The sequence below is a fragment of the Carcharhinus amblyrhynchos genome, chromosome 32, assembly GCF_965287045.1.
Source record: "Carcharhinus amblyrhynchos chromosome 32, sCarAmb.v2.hapA, whole genome shotgun sequence".
Classification (NCBI taxonomy): Eukaryota; Metazoa; Chordata; class Chondrichthyes; order Carcharhiniformes; family Carcharhinidae; genus Carcharhinus; species Carcharhinus amblyrhynchos.
Genome location: NC_137355.1, coordinates 14,300,969 through 14,318,127, shown reverse-complemented (window position 1 = coordinate 14,318,127; position 17,159 = coordinate 14,300,969). Strand labels below are relative to the sequence as shown.

At 45.6% G+C, this 17,159-nt stretch overlaps 1 protein-coding gene across 4 annotated transcripts in view; it reads left to right on the top strand.

Annotated features, from left to right (window-relative positions):
* Positions 1-17,159, top strand: part of celf6 (CUGBP Elav-like family member 6) — a 691,837-nt gene that overhangs the window by 506,906 nt on the left and 167,772 nt on the right. The window lies entirely within an intron of this gene.

Sequence of the window (17,159 nt, the reverse complement as noted above, 5' to 3'; positions counted from 1 at the left end):
CGCTAGACAGACAAAGCATACCGTTCATAGAAAAGGAGAGGAGAGTGTGCAGAATGTAGTGTTAGTCATAGCTAGGGTGTAGAGAAAGATCAGATCCATTCAAAAGTCTGATGGCAGCAGGGAAGAAGCTGTTCTTGAGTCGGTTGGGTATGTGACCTCTGACTTTTGTACCTATTTCCTGACAGAAGAGGAGGAACAGAGTATGTCTGGGGTGCATAGGGTCCTTAATTAATGTGTGGAGTTATGGCTTGGCCCGGTAAGATGCTCTTCTACAGACTTGGTGCAGACCCAATGGGCCGAATGGCCTCCTTCCGCACTGTAGGATTCTATGGTTCTATGGAAAATTATGGGCACAAAAAATGTCCCACGTATTCACATTGGTGTGTCACTTGTAAAAGAGGTTACCAGCCAGAATATTTGTGGTTATGTTGTGTTTTTTAGCGTTGAGACCAGTTCTGACTATAGAATCATAGAGGTTTACAGCATGGAAACAGGCCCTTCAGTCCAACTTGTCCATGCCACCTCTCATTTTAACCCCTAAGCTAATCCCAATTGCCCACGTTTGGCTCATATCCCGCTATACCCACCTTACCCATAGAACTGTCTGAACACTTTTTAAAAGACAATATTGTACCCACCGCTACTACTATCTCTGGCAGCTCGTTCTGTGTGAAAAAATTGTCCTCTGAACCCTTTTGTATCTCTCCCCTCTCACCTTATACTTTTACCCTCCAGTTTTAGGCTCCGCTAGCTTTGGGAAAAGATATTGACTACCTAGCTGATCTAAGATCCTCATTATTTTATAGACCTCTATAATATCACCCCTAAGCCTCCTACGCTCCAGAGAAAAAATCCCAGTCTAACCATCCCTCTTTATAACTCAAACAATCAAGTCCCAGTAGCATCCTAGTAAATCTCTTCTGCACACTTTCTAGTTTAATAATATCCATCCTATAATAGGGTGGCCAGCACTGTACACAGTATTCTAAGTGTGGTCTTACCAATGCAATTCAGTCTCTTTAGGATGGAGGCTGAGTTGAACCATGACTTAGTGCAAGTTCAGTAGGAAGTCTCAGGTTAAAGTGCAACAGGTTTATTTGGTAGCAAAAGCCACTAGCTTTTGGAGCGCTGCTCCTTCATCAGGTAAGTGCGAGGAGTTCTGTTCACAAACAGGGCATATAAAGACACAAACTCAATTTACAAAATAATGGTTGGAATGCAAGTTTTTACAACTAATCAAGTCTTAAAGGTACAAGTCGGCAGCCTGTTTCCCCTCTTCCTTCCATTTGTGTTTTGCTGGAATGTAAATCCTCCAAAGGAGCAAGAAGAGAAGTTGGTGCCAATAGTCTCCTGCTGAGCCAACACTTGAGCAAGGAAAGAAAGGAGGTGAGCTGGAATTCTCCCAAACAAATTCTAAGAGTTGAATTTGCGTGAGAACCGGAGTAATTTATGTTGGTTTCTCTCACGCTCTGTGCACGCCCAAACTCAGCTAATAAGGAAAATTTTCCTGTTCCACCTCACGACGGGATTTGTAGCGGGTGAGGGACAGGCCATGAAAAGGTCCGTTGACCTCAGGCAGGATTTTCCAGTTTCGGGGTGAGCGCGAGTGTTCTGGAGACCCGGGCTCATTGTGGCAGCCGGTGGAATTTGAATTCAATAAAAAAAATTCTGGAATGAAGAATCTACCATGAAACCAATGTTGGAAGGAAAACATCTGATTCCTTTTGGGAAGGAAATCTGCTGTCCTTAGCTGGTCTGGCCTATATGTGACTCCAGAGCCACAGCAATGTGGTTGACTCTCAACTGCCCTCGGGCAACTAGGGATGGGCAATAAATGCTGGCCAGCCAGCGATGCCCATGTCCCACAAATGAGGAAAGAAAAGAAAATAGGCTAAATGCTACTGCCATGTACCTAGAGAATGGCAGGATAATGATGCCCGAATGCCAGTAGGAGCATGCACAGAAAGTTTAAACCTCATTTATTAGTGTCACAAGTCGGCTTACGTTAATACTGCAATGAAGTTACTGTGAAAACCCCCTTGTCGCCACACTCCAGCCCCTGTTTGGGCACACTGAGGGAGAATTTAGCATGGTTAATGTACCTAACCAGCACATCTTTTAGACAGCGGAAGGAAACCGGAGCACCCGGAGGAACTCACGCAGACATGGGGAGAAAGTGCCGACTCCACACAGACAGTGACCCAAACGGGAATTGAACCCGGGTCCCTGGCGCTGTGTGGCAGCAGTGCTAACCACTCTGCTAAGTTCATACACAATACACAGAGTTCAAGTGCTTCTCGCCTCTTTCTTTCCCCTCTTCAGCTCACCACACAACTTGAATTGAGGACATCACCCATCGCACAACAGCCACAGATGCGACGTACCAGTGCATGCATTTTCAAAGCCATTTTAATATTCATATCTTGAGGCTTTGAAATGACTCCTTGGGGTCTTCGGAATCGAACTTTGAAGTGTTCATTTGAGATTCCTCCCATTGCCATTTCATCAGTGACATTTATCTGCTTAAAGGTACAGAACCTTCCACACACCTGATGAAGGAACACCGTTTCTGAAAGCTTGTGGGATTACTATCAAATAAACTGGTTGGACTTAAACTTGGTGTTGTGAGACTTCTTACTAAAGGTACAGAAACAGGTTTCCTGCGCTTCCACTGTTTGTCGGCATCCTACTGGATAATTCCAGGGCATAAGCTTAATACCGGACTTGAAAATAGTTTGTAATAGTCGCACAATTGACAGCGTGCAGCAGTTCTACAATGGCTGAGTGCCTCCCACTGCAACGCTGCCTGTATGAACCCCCAGTCCAACACCAGCATCTCCACATCAGGTATAAACACAGCGCCATGTCCTATGAGACACTGTACCACAGTGTCTTTGAGGACCCCAGACGCACCAGTCTGCTCAAATTCAGGATAAGCAAAGATTCAGAAATTTGCTGTCTTGCAATTTTTCTGTTCTCTCCCCACTTGGCAAAGGTAGTTCTTTTGCTTAAAAATAAAACTGCTGCGATAAGGTATATTTAAAAGCCCAAAGTGTAATTTCACACATAATGTGATAATTGCTGGGTTTTATTCGAAATTCATCTTGATCCTTCCCTTTCACCTTCTTGGCGACACTTCACCCACGTTAAGCGCTTTCAATGATAGCCGTAGTTCATAGAATCCTACAGTGCAGAAGGAGTCCATTCGGCCCATCCACACTGACCACAACTCCCACCCAGGCCTTATCCCCACAATGCCATGCATTTACCCTAGCTAGTCCCCCTCACACTAAGGGGCAATTTAGCATGGCCAATCAATCCAACCCGCACATCTTTGGACTGTGGGAAGAAACCAGAACATCCGGAGGAAACCCACTCAGACATGGGGAGAATGTGCAGACTCTGCACAGACAATGACCCAAGCAAACCAAGGTCCCTGGCGCTGTGAGTCAGCAGTACTAACCACTGTGTCACCGTGCTGCCCCCAGGTGATCTTTTACCGTTTCAATGTCATAATCATAGAATAGATTCATTCGAGCTTTTCAAAGATCTAAGAATTGAACACTGTCTTTATCTCCTGCCTGGTCAGAACATTAAATACAGGAGTTGGGACGTCTTGTTGAAGTTGTACACGACATTGTTAAGGCCACACTTGGAATACTGTGTGCAATTCTGGTCACCCTATCATAGAAAAGATACTATTAAACTAGAAAGAGTGCAGAAAAGATTTACTAGAATGCTACCAGGACTTGATGGTTTGGGTTATAAGGAGAGGCTGGATAGACTGGGACTTTTTTCTCTGGAGCGTAGGAGACTGAGGGGTGATCTTATAGAAGTCTATAAAATAATGAGGGGCAAAGATCAGCTAGATAGTTAATATCTTTTCCCAAAGGTAGGGGAGTCTAAAACTAGAGGGCATGGGTTTAAGGTGAGAGGGGAGAGATACAAAAGGGTCCACGGGGGCAACTTTTTCACACAGAGGGTGGTGAGTGTCTGGAACGAACTGCCAGATGCAGTAGTAGAGGCAGGTACAATTTTGTCTTTTAAAAAGTGTTTAGACAGTTACAGGGATAAGATGGGTATAGAGAGATATGGGCCAAATGCAAGCAATTGGGACTAGCTTAGTGATAAAAACTTGGCGGCATGGACAAGTTGTGCCAAAGGGCCTGTTTCCATGCTGTAAACCTCTATGGCTCTATGTGCAGGTTAGGAGGTATGGCCATGCCCCTTTAGTGGGGTAAATACATGGGGTTATGGGGATAGGGCTTGGGTGGGAATATTGTTGGTGCAGGGTAGATGGGCTGAATAGCCTCCTTTTGCCTTGTAGGGATGCTGTGCTTTGGTGAAGGACAATAGGACTGGATTGAATTGAATTCAAAAGGGAGAGGGGGGTATTATTTGTGTTGCACTCATCCAGGCAAGGGGAGAGTACCCCATCACTCTCTTGCCTCATGTCTTGTAGATTGTGGACAAGCTTTGGAGAGTGAGGAGGTGACTTACTCATTGCGGGATTCCTAGCTTCTGATCTGCTCTTGTGGCCCCAGGATTTATATGGCTAGTTCTGGTCAATGGTAGTCCCCAGGGTTTATAGTGTGCGGGATTCAGTGATAAGAATATCATTGAATGCCATGGGAGTGATGGTTAGATCCTCTGTTGTTGGAGATGGTCATTGGCTGGCACTTGCATGAATGTTACTTGCCACTTGCCAGCTCAAGCCTGGAAATTGCCCAGGTCATTCTTGGGTCATGAAAGAGGCTATATAAATGCCGGAGGCTGTTTATTTCAAATGAAGATTAAAATGGGTTTGTCGAGATTTGGTTCGTATTCATAGAATTGTAGAATCCTTGCAGTACAGAAGGAGGTCATTTGACTGCTACTCTATGTCTTTAAGCCTGCCATGTAGATAGGATATAGATAGGCTAGGGGAATGGGCCAACATTTGGCAGATGGAGTTTAATGTGGATAAGTGTGAGGCAGAAAAAGTAGAAAGGCAAATTATTACCAAAATGGAAAGCAGATTCAAAATGCATCCGGGCAGAGGGATCTGGGTGTCTGTGTCCATGAATCGCAGGTATGCAGGTACAGCATGTAATAAATCGACAAATGGGACGTTGGCATTTGTTGCAAAGGTATTGGAGTATAAAGATAGATGAGTGTTGTTGCAATTGTATGGGGTGTTGGTGAGACCACATCTGGAGTATTGGGTCCAGTTTTGGTGTCGTTATTTGAGGAAGGAATGTGGTGGCATTGGCGGCAGTTCAGAGGCTTTTCACCATATTGATTCTGGGGATGAAAGGGGTTGAGGTACGAGGGGAGATTAAACAGTTTAGGGGGCTTGTACTTGCTTAAGTTTAGAAGGATGAGGAGGGGATCTGATCGAGGTATATAAACTACTAAAAGGGATTGATAGAGTAAATGTTTCCCCTTGTGGGGCAATCTAGAATAAGAGGTCACAGGTATAGGCTGAGAGGCAATGGATTTAACACTGAGATGAAGCGGAAGGTATCGAGGAGGAACTACTTCTCACAGAGGGGGAATGAAATTGTGGAACTCGCTGCCCCAAAGCGGGTGGAGTCTGAATCATTGAATGGTTTCAAGAAGAAGATAGATATATTTCTGATTTTAAAAATGGGTTAAAGAGAAATGGGGGACAGGCGGGGAGGTGGATTTGAGACCAGGGAGAGATCAGCCATGATCTGATTGAATGGCGGGGCAGGCAGAATTGCTTATTTCTGCTCCTAATTCCTATGTCCCTAAGTTCCGATGCCATGAGTAACATAATGGACCTTTCAGACCTGCTCCTCTGTTAAGATTAGGTCACAGGGAGAATTTTCAGAAAGTGGTTTTTAAGTTCAGAATGTTTATAACAGCTTCAAACCTGTTTGGCATCACTGATTGCATCATTGCTCTCTACTTTATTTTACTAACCCAATAAACAGGCCTGTAAAACAATTTACTTGATGAGAATTGCCCTTTAAATATATTCCACTTGAATGTCACTTCTTGTTTTACATCCTCTACAGGCTTCTAGTTAAGGCCCCAGGAAAAATAAGGATTGAGAACATGCCTCTTGCCCTATTGAGGCCATCTCTTTCCATTAGCCTGTATACAATCTCTACTTTTGTGGAATCAAAGTTTTTTTATTAGTCACAAATTGGCTTACATTCACATTGCAATGAAGTTACTGTGAAAATCCCCTAATCCCCCCACTCCGGCACTTTTTGGGGACACTGAGGGAGAATTTACCATGGCCAGTGCACCTAATCTGCACATCTTTGGATTGTGGGAGGAAACTAGAGCGCCCGGCGGAAACCCCTGCAGACATGGGGAGAATGTACAAACTGCGCACAGTCACCCGAGGCCGGAATTGAACCTGGGTCCCTAGCACCGTGAGGCAGCAGTGTTAACCACTGTGCCACCCTGATCTGTGACCTAACTCCATACACCTGCCTTTGGCCCATATCTCTTAGTACCTTTGCTGAACAAAATATTATCTATCTCAAATTTAAACATAGCAACTGATCTAACATCGACAGCCATTTGTAGAAGACAGTTCCAAACCTCTCCCACACCTTGGGTGTAGAAGTACTTCCTAACATCTCTCCTGAACGATTTGGCCCTAATTTTTAGAGTATGCCCCTTAGTTCTAAAATCTCCAACCAGTAGAAACAGTCTATCTTTACCTGCTCTCTCTTTTTCTGTTAAGTTTTGATTTGATTTGATTTATTACTGTCACATCTATTGGGATACAGTAAAAAGTAATGTTTCTTGTGTGTTATACAGACAAAGCATACCATTCAGAAAGTACGTAGGAGAGAAGGAAAGGAAAGGGTGCAGAGTGCAGTGTTGCAGTTACAGATAGGAGGAAGAGAAAGATCAGCTTAATATATAATGGGTCCATTTAAAAGCCTGATGGCAGCAGGGGAGAAAATGTTCTTGAGTCAGTTGGTACGTGACCTCAAACTTTTTTCTAATGAAAGAAGATATGTCCAGGTTACTTGCGCACCTTGATTAAGTTTAAATTTATTTATTTATCTCACAAGTAGGCTTACAGTAATATTGCAAGGCAGTTATTGTGAAAATCCCCTAGTCGCTGCACTCCAGCACCTGTTTGGGTACACAGGGGAAAATTTAGCACGGCCAACGCACCTAACCAGCACGTCTTTCGGACAGTAGGAGAAAACTGGAGCACCCAGATGAAACCACAGAGACACAGGGAGAACGTGTAGGCTCCACACAGATGGTGACCCAAGGCTGGGAATCAAACCCGGGTCCCTGTCATTGTGAGGCAGCAGTGCTAACCACTGTGCCTCCGTGCCATCCCATTATGCTGGGGGCTTTCCTGATGCAGCGGGAAGTGTAGACAGAGTCAATGGATGGGAGGCTGGTTTCCGTGATGGACTGGGCTATATTCAGACGTTTTCTGGTTTCTTGCTGTCTTGGTTGGAGCAGGAGCTGTGATACATCCAGAAAGGATGCTCCGAACAGACCTAATTTGTGAAAACTTTCCTCATAACTTAACCTCTGAAGTCCTGGTTCATTCTTGTAATATCCTGTGTTTTCTACATTACAGCAATGAGGACATTTTAAAAAGCACATTAGTTGTAGACAATCCACCTAATCTACATATCTGTGGACACTAAGGGTCAATTTATCATGGACAATCTGCCTAACCTACATATCTGTGGACACTAAGGAGCAATTTAGCATGACAAATCCACCCAGCCTGCACATCTGTGGCATATGGGAAGAAACCGGAAACCTAGAGGAAATTCACGCAGACACGAGGAAATTGTGCAAACTCCACCCAGTCACCTGAGGCTGGAATTGAACCCAGGTCCTTGGGTCTGAGGCAGCAGTGCTCACCACTGAGCTACCTTGCCACCGCAAAGTCAGAATCTGGAGTGCCAGTAGCCCTGACGGTCTAAATATGAATACATGTGAGACTCCCTGATTTGACAGGCAATCGTTACCTCAGTAAGAAATCTCACAACACCAGGTTAAAGTTCAACAAGTTTATTTGATAGTAAACCCACAAGCTTTCGGAAACGCTGTTCCTTCATCAGATGAGTGGAAAGTTCTGATCATAAAGAACTGATCAGATCAATCCGAAAGCTTGTGGGTTTACTATCAAATAAACCTGTTGGACTTTAACCTGGTGTTGTGAGACTTCTTATTGTGTTTACCCCAGTCCAACGCCGTCATCTCCACATCAATCGTTACCTCAATCAGAGAGCTCATACTCCAAGAGGCCAACCTCATGGGTCTCACAGAACAAAACATTTTCTGTTTACTCACGCAAGTGCGAAAGGAGAAACAAACATAACACAGTGGGATAACAGTGTCTTATATAATTTTACTCATGATTCAAGGATCAGGCACCAATTATTTTCCTATTTTAAAATGATGATCAAAATGAAACAATTTTTGGGGGTTAAAGAACAAACCAGGCGACAATACTGAAGTTGTGCATCTGTTTAGGTATTGAGAAGGTTCACACCAGCTGCTTACATCCCCATAAAATGAAAACTAAGCAGTGTGATATCTGAAAATTTTTGCTTTGATGGATCAAAGCTGTTAAGTTTTATCTGTCTGCAGTTTGCTCCTTACAATCCCACCATTTAGACTTTTACACGCCCCTGGAACTCTGCACCAAAGTAAAGAGTGTTTCAGCAAATACCAGAAGCTGTGCACGACTGCACAGTGGTAAACTCTCCCTCAGTGTACCCGAACAGGCATTGGAGCGTAGCAACTGGTTGCGGGGGGGGGGGGGGTGGTTCCACAGTAACTTCATTGCAGTGTTAATGTAAGCCTACTTGTGACATTAATCACTAAAGTTTAAACGTTTGAAGTATGGTCACTGTCATAATGTAGGAAATGCAGCAGCCAATTTGCGCACAGCATGCTCTAGCAATGGAATAGCAGCACAGTGGTTAGCACTGCTGCCTCACAGTGCCAGGAACTCGGGTTCGATTCCCGGCTTGGGTCACTGTATGTGTGGAGTTTGCACATTCTCCCCGTGTCTGCGTGGGTTTCCTCCAGGTGCTCCGGTTTCCTCCCATATTCTGAAAGATGTGCGGATTAGGTGCATGGACCCGAATAGGTGCCGGAGTGTGGTCACTAAAGGAATTTCCTCCCACAATTTGAAAGATGTGTTGGTTAGGTACATTGACCCAAACAGGTGTTAGACTAGAGGAATTTCACAGTAATTTCATTGTGGTGTTAATGTAAGCCTTACCTGTGACTAATAAATAAACTTTAACAAGTTTCCATCAAAACGCTGATCTTCCCTTCCCGAGTGATGAGGGGTTAGTCTTTTTTAAAGATCTTCCTGATGCAACCTTCCCTCCTCGAAGCTATCCCTCTTCAGGCGGGAAGCGAAGATCGAAGCTCGGCTGATGTTCAGCAGATTTGTGTTGAATATCTCGAGAGCAGTTTGCAAAGCATTTGGAGTTTTGTTTGTCTCCGAGAATCTTTCCTGCATTCTCTCTCTGAGAATGCACAATTCCTTGCCAGTCGGAAGGTGGAACAAAAGCCTTGAGGATATACCGCAGAAAATAAGGTAATGTCTGATCTTATAAATGTTACAAACCAATAACATGTACATGGCTTGTCCAAAGTTCAAATTACCTCGAGTCAAATCATGCAATGCGATCACGGTTTTGTTCCATCTCTCTAACATTACCAAGTCGCTTCCTTGTCTCATATGTGTTTCTTCATTTGCTAAGACTTTATTTTCATCGATGCTTATGTACAAAATATCCAGGAATATGCTTCAGGGCACGAGCCAAACTCCACAAATGATGGAGCATCTTTTTCTTTAACAGAATCGCACAGTTGTTATAGCATGGACAGAGGCCATTTGCCCCCTCCACCGCGTCTGTACCTCTCTCCAAATGAGTGCCATTCTCTTATGTTGAGGGAGAATTCAACAGGGCCAACACCCCCAACTAGCGCATCTTTTGGACTGTGGGAGGAAACAGGTGCACCAGGAGGAAATTCATGCAGACGTGGGAGAAAGTGGAGGGTCTGCACAGCCAGTGACCCAAGCCAGGAATCGAACCCAGGTCCCTGGCACTGTGAGGCAGCACTGCTAACCATTGTGCCACTGTGAGCCTGCCCACCAGCCCCCCTCCCCTCCCCCCCTCTCCCCTCCCATGCAGCTTACCTGAAGTAGCCATGTTAAATTGCCCCCAAAGTGTCCAAACATGTGTAGGTTCGGTGTATTGGTTGTACTAAATTGCCCCCTTAGTGTCCCAAGATGTGCAAGTTTGGTGGATTGGCCACGCTATCAGAAGGATATGGAAACTTTGAAGAGGGTACAGAAAAGATTTACCAGGATGTTGCCTGGTGTGAAAGGCATTAGCTACGAGGAGAGATTGGAGAAACTTGATTTGTTCTCATTGGAATGATGGAGGTTGAGGACTGACCTGATAGAAGTGTACAAGATTATGAGGGGCATAGATAGTCAGAAGCTTTTTCCCAGGGTGGAAGAGTCAATTACGAGGGAGTGTGAGTTTAAGGTGCAAGGGGCAAAGTTTGAAGGAGATGTACGAGGCGAGTTTTTTACACAGAGGGTGGTGGGTGCCTGGAACTCGCCGCCAGGGAAGGTAGAGGAAGCAGATATGATAGTGACTTTTAAGGGGCATCTTGACAAACACTTGAATAGGATGAGAATAGAGGGATAAGGTCCTTGGAAGGGAAGGGGCTTTTTACTATCTGCAAGATGCACTGCAACAATTCACCAAAGATCCTTAGACAGCACCTTCCAAACCCACGACCACTTCCATCTAGAAGGACAAAGGCAGCAGCTACACGGGAACACCACCACCTGCAAGTTCCCCTCCGAACCACCCACCATCCTGACTTGGAAATATATCGGCCGTTCCTTCACAGTTGCTGGGTCAAAATCCTGGAAGTCCTTCCCTAACGGCATTGTGGGTCAACCCACAGCACGTGGACTGCAGCGATTCAAGAAGGCAGCTCACCACCACCTTCTCAAGGGGCAACTAAGGATGGGCACTAAATGCTGGCCAGCCAGTGACACCCATGTCCCATGAATGAATAGAATAAAAATAAAATTAAAAAAAAACATTTGGACCCCGCAACAGTGAAGGAACAATTGATATATTTCCAAGTCAGGATGATGAATGACTCAGAGGGGAACCTCCAGATGGCGGTGTTTCCATGTGTCTGCTGCCCATGTCATTCTAGATGGTAGTGGTATGGGTTTGGTAGGTGCTGTCTAAGGAAGTAGCTGTGGGTAGGGAAGGTCTGACATCGATACAAAGACAAGGCAAAATTGTGATCCCCACGAGACATCTGACTGTCCCCATCCACTGGGTGGCATGTTGGCACAGTGGTTAGCACTGCTGCCTCACAGTGCCAAGGACCGTGGTTCAATTCCCGACTCGGGTCACTGTCTATGCGGAGTATGCATGTTCTCCCCGTGTCTGCGCAGGTTTCCTCCGGGTGCTTCGGTTCCCTTCCACACTCCAAAGATGTGCGGGTTAGTTGGATTGGCCATGCTAATTTGAGCCTCGAGTCTGGCGATTAGCTGGGTAAATGTGTGGGTTTACGGGAATAGGGCCTGAGTGGGATTGTGCTCAGTGCAGACTTGATGGGCCTAATGGCCTCCATCTGTACTGTTGGGAAAATATGAGTTGATGCTGATTCTAAGCATGGCACGGTGGTTCGCACTGCTGCCTCACTGTGCCAGGGACCAGGGTTCGATTCCCAGCTTGGGTCTGTGCATTCTCCCTTTGTCCTCTCCTGGTTAGGGTCCATTGACCCGAACAGATGCCAGAATGTGGCGACTGGGGGAATTTCACAGTAACTTCATTGCAGTGTTAATGTAACCTTACACGTGACTAATAAATTAACTGTATTTTCCTTTCCGTTCAAATTTGTCTGTTTGGGGGGTTCCTCATTGTCAGTCTGTGATGCTGAACGGAGTTGGCTCGTACGTTTTTAGTTGTGGTTTGTTTTAATATGTGTTTCGTCATTTGGGGGTTTGGTGGGGTTGACTTTGGGGAACCTAAATGTTTTAATTCCAGGCTGTTATCGTTTGACCTCGGCAGAAAGGGCACCCATAGTGACATTTAGAAAAATGCTTCATTTGACATTTGCTTCCAATTTAAAAGTCTGCGGCTAACATTTACAAATATTATAGCTAGTTGTCATGGAAAACTTAGCGCCTTGAACTTGCATCCTGGTTTTGCACCAAATATTTGCATTGCAGATTTTAATTGGAATTTTAATATGTCATTAATATCTGATTAATATTGCGTTTTAATACCATAAGTATTTGTGAGGCAAACTTTCAAATAAGGGGAACTTGGAGTGTCTACGTTTCCAGTTGCATTTGAAAGTCGGCTAAAAGCTGTGATTGCCGTGAGAGGGACCATAAACGTTTTTATGAAATACCTGCATTTATATAGCAACTTTCACAGCTTCAGCATGCCCCAAAGAGCTTTGCAGCCAGTGGAGTAAGGGCAACACGGTGGCACAGCGGTTAGCACTGCTGCCTCACAGATCCAGGGACCCGGGTTCAGTCCCAGCTTTGGGTGAATGTCTTTGCGGAGTCTGCACGTTCTTCCCGTGGGGGGATTGGCCATGCTAATTTGTCCCTTGCCGTCCAAAGATATGTAGGTTAGGTGGATTGGCCATGTTAAACTGCTCCTTGGTGTCCAAAGATGAGCAAGTTAGGTAGATTGGCCATGCTAAATTGTCCCTTGACATCCAAAGATATGTAGATTAGGTGGACTGGCCATGCTAAACTGCCCCTTGGTGTCCAGAGATGTGTGGGTGAGGTGGATTGGCCATGCTAAATTGCCCCTTGGCGTCCAAAGATATGTAGGTTAGATGGATTGGCCATGCTAAGTTGCCCCTTGTTGTCCAAAGATTTGATTTGATTTGATTTATTATTGTCACATGTATTAGTACACAGTGGAAAGTATTGTTTCTTGCACATTATACAGACAAAGCATACCATTCATAGAGAAGGAAAGGAGAGGGTGCAGAACATAATGTTACAGTCATAGCTAGGGTGTAGAGAAAGATCAACTTAGTGCGAGGTAGGTCCATTCAAAAGTCTGACAGCAGCAGAGAAGAAGCTGTTCATGAGTCGGTTGGCACATGACCTCAGACTCTTGTATCTTTCTCCGACAGAAGAAGGTGGAAGAGAAAATGTCCAGAGTGCATGAAGTCCTTGATTATGCTGGCTGCTTTGCTGAGGCGGTGGGAATGGATGGGAGGCTGGTTTGTGTGATGGATTGGGCTACATTCACGACCTTCACGGTGTGTAGGTTAGGTGGATTGGCCATGCTAAATTGCCCCTTGGTGTCCAAAGATGTGCAGGTTAGGTTGATTGGCCATACTAACTTGTCCCTTAGTGTCCAGAGATGTGTAAGTTAGGTGGATTAGCCATGCTCAATTGCTCCTTCGTGTCTAAAGATGTGGGGGTTAGGCTGATTGGCCGTGCTAAATTATTCCTTAGTGTCCAAGGAAGTATGGATTAGGTGGATTAATAAGGTAAATATGTAGGTTATGGGGATAGGGCTTGAGTGGGGTTGATGTCGGCGCAGACACGATGGGCCAAGTGGCCTCCTTCTGCACTGTAGGGATTCTTTGATTCTACAATGCTCCCGTCTCGTCCAACGTGGTGGGTTATGTGGAAACTCCCACCCTTTAATCTTTGATACCTTTGGTTAGCAAAACTTGACTGGACTCAGATTTAATTGAAATCATACCTTTAAGTGGGAGTGAGTTTCAATATCCATGACTCGTCATGTGAGGATATGTTTCATAGCTTTAAGTTTTGGGTTTATTTATTGGTGTCAGAGGTAGGCTTAATTAACACTGCAATGAAGTTACTGTGAAAACCCCCTAGTCACCACAGTCCGGTGCCTGTTCGGGTACACTGAGTGAGAATTTAGCACGGCCAATGCGCCTAACCAGCACCTCTTTCAGACTGTGGGAGGAACCCCGAGCACCTGTAGAATTCTACAGTGCAGAAGGAGGCCATTCAACCCATCAAGTCTGCTCCAACCACAATCCCACCCAGGCCTTACACCCACAGCCCCATGATTTCCCCTCCACCGGGACACCAAGGGGAAATTTAGCATGGCCAAACCACCTAACCAGCACATCTTTTGGACTGTGGGAGGAAACCAGAGCACCCGGAGGAAACCCACTCAGATACGGACTGGAATTTTCCCTCTCGGGAATCGGATCAGGTGCGAGGGGAGGACCACGGAAAGGTCCGTCAACCCCGGGCAGGATTTCCCGGTTTCGGGACGAGCGAGGCTGTAAAATCCACCCCTTGGTTTGTATATTTCGATTCGAAAGGACGCTCGATTGAAAACTCGGGCACTTCTGAGTAATGCGGGCTGGATGCAGGGCTGCTAAAGAACATCTGGATTCACTTGCACCAGTTTATTTTAATAGCAGCGCAGTAAAAGTGACATTTTGTCAATAAGTTTTACTCCGTCAATAAAAGAAAAGTTTTGCGATTGGACGGGGGCTGGCCCAAAGTACTGAAATGAAAATGTGACCTTTAAGTGGGGGGGAAAGGGAGAAAAAAAAACCAAGGAGAAAGACGTTAATAACCATAAAATATAAAAGGAAATTCAGTCAAAAGATCAGAACCGCGACATGAAACAATTTGCCTCTCTAAAGGGCGACGGGTCCCAGCGCGTTACTTTTGCAAACACATTAACCGAAACATGGCTTTCTGGATGCAAAGGGGACGAGATGTGCTGTTAAGATTAAAAATGTTAAGTAAGAAAAGCAAAATGACATTATAATTTATTGGGCTGCCTTCTCGCATAATACAAAAATGTCAAACTTGTCACTTGACCTTTTAAAGAGTAAGTTATGGAAAGGGATGTGGTTAATAATGCAGCATAAGAAATGTGTTCACCAATAGCCGCGCTGCCTCTTAGACCTCATCGATCTAAGGCAGGGTACGCTTTCTCCAATTAGGTGTGGGGAATTGAGAAGAGAAGGATGTTTTACCCCCCACTCCCACCACCCCAGCCATTGAAAACTTCTCGAATCTCCGTTAGAAAGTTGGATTTAAGCTTAAAGGGTGGCACAGTGGTTAGCACCGCATCCTCACACACCAGGGAGCCGGTCTTCAATTCTCGGCTTGGGTCACTGTCTGTGTGGAATTTGCATGTTCTCCCAGTGTCTGTGTGGGTTTCCTCCCACAGTCTGAAAAACGTGTTGGTTAGGTGCGTTGACCCGAACAGTGGCCGGAGTGTGGCGACTAGGGGAACTTCACAGTAACTTCACTGCATTGTTGACGTAAGCCTTACTTATGTTATAATAAATAAACTTTTACTTTAAATCAGAGCCAGGAGAGAAGCGGGAGGGGTGGCACAGCGGTTAGCGCTGCAGCCTCAAAGCGGCAAGGGACCCAGTTCGATTCCCAGCTCGGGTCACTGTCTGTGTGGAGTTTGCACGTTCTCCCCGTGTCTGCACGGGTTTCCTCCGGGTGCTCCGGTTTCCTCTCACATTCTGAAAGACGTGCTGGTTCGGTGCGTTGACCTGAACAGGCGCCAGAGTGTGACGACTAGGGGAATTTCATAGTAACTTCACTGCGTTGTTAATGTAAGCCTTACTTGTGGCAGTAATAAATAAACTTTAGCTTTAAAATCAGAGACAGGAGGTGGCACAGCTGTTGGCACTGTTGCGTCATGATGCCAGGGACCGGGATTTGATTCCCGGTTTGGGTCGGAGTGCCCGTGTTTGCCGTGGAGGTGGGATTTCCAGCCACGCTCACCACAATATCAGAAAATCCAACCCCAGGACAATGGACCTCTGCATGGTCCAGCCGCTGCTCTCTACCATTCCCTTGGTGGGTGGTGGGATTGTTGTCAGTGCGGTCTCGACGGGCCGTATGACCTCCTTCTACAACGTAGAGATTCTGTGATTCTATGATGACAGCGAACCATCATCAATCGCAGCTCCTTTTGTTCTCAAGCAGCAGATTCCATGACTCGCCATCAGCAGCTGAAGACCGGGTCCCCAGAGCTCATGGTGGCTTTGTAAGAAGCCTTGTTGCTTCTGAGTCAGGAGATTGAGGTCCAAGTCCCACGAAAGGGGATTAAATACTCCCTTCCCGTCCACCACAGGGAGAATCAGGGCAGGACAGAACGTTTGACTGACCATTTAAAGGGTTAAAGCGGTGGCAATTTCCAGTCTCAGGGCGAGTGTGAACTGAAAGTCCCGTCCAAGGAATTGCCTGCAAATTTCCGGCTGATATCCCAGTACAAAGAGAGAGCGTCGCTGTTGGAGGTATTGCTTTCAAGCTGGACCTTAATTTGAGACACATGTCTGCCCTCTCATGTGGATATAAGATACCCCATTGCACCACTTTGGAGAAGATTTCACCAAAGCCAATATTTGGCCCCTTCACAACATTACTAAAACCAACCAAATTATCTGGATTATTATCATCGAATCATTACTGTGCAGAAAGAGGTCATTTGGCCCATTGGGTCTGCACCAACTCTCAGAAAGAGCATCTCACCCAGGTGCTCCTCTCTGCCCTATCCCTTTCCCTGTAATCCACCCAGATTACACATCTTTGGACACTAAGGGGCAATTCAGCATGGTCAATGCACCTAACCTACACATCTTTGGACCCTAAGGGGCAATCTAGTATGGCCAATCCACCTAACTTGCACATCTTTGGACATTAAGGGGTAATTTAGCATGGCCAATCTACATAACCTGCACATCTTGGGACACTAAGGGGCCATTTAGCATAGCCAATCCACCTAACCTACACATCTTTGGACACCAAGGGCAATTTAGCATGGCCAATCCACATAACCTACACATCTTTGGACACCAAGGGCAATTTAGCATGGCCAATCCACCTAACCTACACATCTTTGGACACTATGGGGCAACTTAGCATGGCCAATCCACCTAACCTGTGAATCTTTGGACATTAAGGGGCAATTTAGCATGGCCAATCCACCTAACCTGTGAATCTTTGGACATTAAGGGGCAATTCAGCATGGTCAATCCACCTAACCTGCACATCTTTGGATTCTAAGGGACAATTTAGCATGGCCAATCCACCTAACCTGTGCATCTTTGGACATTAAGGGGCAATCTACCATCTAACCTGCACATTTTGGGAC